Source organism: Saccostrea cucullata, unplaced genomic scaffold, assembly GCF_032062105.1.
Source record: "Saccostrea cucullata isolate Sc308-1 unplaced genomic scaffold, CSIRO_AGI_Scuc_v1 ctg3035, whole genome shotgun sequence".
Classification (NCBI taxonomy): Eukaryota; Metazoa; Mollusca; class Bivalvia; order Ostreida; family Ostreidae; genus Saccostrea; species Saccostrea cuccullata.
In genome coordinates this window covers 1-4310 of record NW_026934379.1, presented here as the reverse complement: position 1 = coordinate 4310, position 4310 = coordinate 1, and positions in this window count along the sequence as shown.

Sequence of the window (4310 nt, the reverse complement as noted above, 5' to 3'; positions counted from 1 at the left end):
TGTACAAGTAAAACTTAATTTTTTGTCTTCCCTGAATAAAATTTGTTAGGTTTTCAATAACTTCCTTATAAGAGGGTGTTCCAAATATGTCAAACTGTTTTGTCTCTGACTTCCGGCTAAAAATTGATTAAAAACAAAGAAATAAAAGGCAAAATATTTTAATTTTATGTAATCATTCACATTATTTACATTCCATTTGATCCGTCATTTGAAAGCTCATGTCAACAAAGGCTGACACCATGTATCATGGAATTTGAAAGCAATCACGGGGGAAACGAAAAATATAATCATTTTTTTTTTATTTTTACAAAAATGTTCGCATTTAGCTTAAATTTTAAGGTATGGTATCAAAATTATCACTTGGTTGTAATCATGAAGTACTTATATAGAATCCTTCTTTCTGCGTTGTTTATCTTTGCCAAATACAAATACATTTTTAGGTGACAGGAACTCAATTTAATAAATATTTGGTTAGTTTAAACAAGCCTTCCGTCTTAGGTGGCTGAGGATATTATTGTTGTTATTAATATATGCTGCTTTTCTCCTGTTTTCGTATTGCCATATATCAATGAAAATAGTTTTCCTGTGAGGCCTTATTACTAGCGAAATTGTTGCTGGCTATCAGATAAGTTTCATCGATTGACAATTTGCTCAATTAAGTTGCCCAGACAAAGTAAAATTGTTGCTAGCCTCCAATTGAATTTGCGATATGGTGATGACGTGACTCTGAGTTTGTGCGATTCCAGTTTTAAGTGAAATTGTTGCTGGTTCCCATTTTCATTTAGTTCCATTGGTTTTCACTGATTGATGATTTGGGGGGGGGGGGGTTAGCTCCATTTGCATGTTTTGTTTTGTTGTTCGCGGATAAGTGATGTTATAATTTTGTTTGTGAAGATTTTGTGTGTGTGTGTGTGTGTGTGTGTGTGTGTGTGTGTGTGTGTGTGTGTGTGTGTGTTGTTCACTGATTGATGACGTGAAAGAATTGTTTTTCTTAGGGAGAATGTTTGCCTCCCATTTCCATTTTGGGGTTTGGTGTTCACTGATTGATAATGTGGCACTGTCTTTGTTGGGATGCCCTAATAAAACAACTTTGTTGCTGGCTGCCATTTGTGTTGCAGCAAGTGTTCACTGAGTGATGATGTGTTCACAGTGTTTTTTGTTTTTTGTTTATTATCCCAAATAGGTAGCAAATTAATGAGTGGTTTGGTTCAGTAGTTCATAAGACTATTTCTGCTTACAGTTTCATCATGTCAGAGGTGTTGGTGTGTAAGGTTTTAAAGGGGATAGCTCTATACTGGTGGCGCTGACAATGCAGCAGCTGCATAGTCTAGTGGCGGATATTCAGCTCACAAGTAGTGCTCACCTGAATTTTATTCAAATGCATTTAACTTAAAGATCATGATCATTTCTTTTTTATTTCCGGGTGTTCATTTGTCCCAGGGTTCACCTAGGAACTGTTTCCGTTTTCTATACTTGCAGTTATGAGTGTAGCCGTGATATAAACGCCAATACACCATTGTAAAAAAAACTTGAAATTATGTCAGCTTTACTTCTCAAGTTGAATTTGATATGACACGCTAGTAAGCAAGTTTTGTTTTTGATGAATAAATATCAATATAAACGAATCAGTCAGAGTAAAATCAAGTTCTTACTTCTTTATATTTGTATTTTATTGAGTAATGATGTCAAAAAATAATAATGTTAACTAAAAGATATCATTCCGTAAGTGAGTTAGTAAAATAAAGTAGTCTATATGCGATGGATCAGCAAGCTATATGTGAGTAGCTTGAAGAAAATCAGAGCGAAAGAAAAAAATACTAATTCAACGAATGAACCGCAAATGGGGCGTTTTCAGATACTGAAAGCGGCACGGTGAGTCAAAATCATATCGTAATTTTAAGATATCTGTAGCATACAGAGAAAGACTTTTGAAAATTCTGAGTATATAGCGAAGATATGACAATTACACTGCAAGAATTGACTGCACAATATAAGTGCTGGAAAAACAAAGGTTGTATCTACCGTTTCGTTGTTTCGTATATGTCAAGGTCACGCAACTCTCATTTATAGCTCAAACTTGTAAACAACATTCAACTGGAGCATGCAAAGGTGATAAATATGTTCTAACAACTTTTTTAAAAGATTAAATCAAATTTTTTGGTCTTCTTACATTCTATCGTGGATACCTGAGACCATGGTAACTATGGAAACTTATTCAACACTTTTCTGCGCACGTGTTCAATAGGGAGGAAGAAGTACCAGGGTATTTTCGTTCTGGGGCAGACAGAAATTATTTTTACTTTTATTTTTCCCCATAAAAATATAATTTTTAGGTTCTGAAACCTGTAATTTCTGAAATTGAATACATTAAGGAATTGAACAAAATTTACAGAGGTCATGCGAAAATTCTATATTTGTCAATTTTCCCCTTTATGCGTCACTGTGCCGTTTGAAATAATAACGAAAGAACAAATTGGAAAGGGAGCATATACATTGAAATTAAATCGATTCAGATGAATGATGACTATGAAATGGAAAAAGGCAGCAAGGAACGACTGATTAATGAAAAAAGTGAGTAGCAACTCCCACAATTCCAGTGCACATGATATTCCCACATTTAAAGAGCACAATGATAAGATAGACAGCTATTTCCACTGAATTTGAAAGGTGAATAACGGACAGAAAATGGGAAAAATCTTTAATGAAAAGTTTTGGAGTTCTGATTAAGTTCGAATTTTAAAAACTTATGTTAATGTAGAAATCTATAGCATTTTTTTTTATTAAAAAAAAACAAATAACGCGTAACCTGCTACAGTCGATATGTGATGACTACCATAAAAATTTAAATTTTGCAAACATTTTTTTTCTTTACGTTAACCAAAGTACCCTAACAAACATTTCTATAGTTGAATATAGTTGATTCTTTCATACTTTGATTTACTATGAAACATTACACAGTGGGATATTCTTAAGATTTAGAGCCATAATTCTTTTTTTTTAATTACACACACACACGATGTAAGTATTTTAAAAGAAAATGTACATTTACAAGAAAAAGTTCTTTTATATATCAGAAAAATATTGGTAGGAATAAAAAAAGATAAAATATACTTTTTTGAAATTCAATGTAAATTTACTTTACTACAATGAAAACTTTATTATTATCATTAATATTATAATTCATTATAATAGTTAACTGTACTTAATTATAACAATCTATAGTTAACTTTAAAATATTACTTTTTGTATATTTTTTTTGTATTAAACTCTATTCTATGATTTTTTCATGATTTACAAGATCCTTAATCTTTTAAATTACATACCTCTGAGTATTTTGGGTTTTTTTAAATAACTTCTGAATACTAGTATACCAGCATTATTCCCTTTTCTCTAAAAAGACAAAATTAAAACTAATTATATTGCGATCCGAAATTTCAAGAAAAGTTCTTTAACTATGGTTAAAACATTGATTGACTTTAGTGAAAACTTTTATATGAGACATTATGTTTCGTTAGTGTAGGGAGTGTTTTACACAATTTTTATTTTTATTTTTTGACGCCCTGTTTTCTTAGTGTGTCACTGGATTCAAGAAGCGAACTAGACGTTCTGTTGCTTATTTAGACTTTGAATGATTAGAAAACAAGTGACAAAGTGCAATCCACAAATGTACCTTAACAAGGAAAACTTAGTACAATCCAGTCTTTTTGTGATGAAAAATGGAAAAGGTAGGATAAGAATATTTGAGCTGACAGTTTTGAATCAGCGACGGTCAGTTACTATTAATGGAGTTTTATGGAGAGACTTACTTTTTACAATTGACGACTGACTTTTACAATTTTAACATAAACAAACTCCAATCACAAAAATGTAAAAGTAAGTCTCTTCATAAAACTCCATAAGGTTGTACAAACATTTTCTCCCAAAGTAAGAATATAAACACAGATAAATATAAATAGACCTATAGTTTTATTTCATACGTTTATTCTTCTGTTGAAGTACATCATAATTAATCGAGACAGATCTCTCTATTAAGTACATCATGATTAAAAGAGAGATCTATCTCGATTAATGTCTTAACTTTGTTCCACTTACATGTATTTAAACACACAACAGGGTCTACATAAAATATCGTTATTTCGGTATATTGCAATACAATGACAAAAATATTGTATCGCAATATTACGTTTTTGTTATACGTAGGTCAGTAAGACCGAAGTTGTTGTGTGGGTATATTTCAGTGTATAACTGTAATTAAATCAATTTGATATTTTTCTCTCGGTGATTTTCATAGTTATGTAGTACATTTTTTT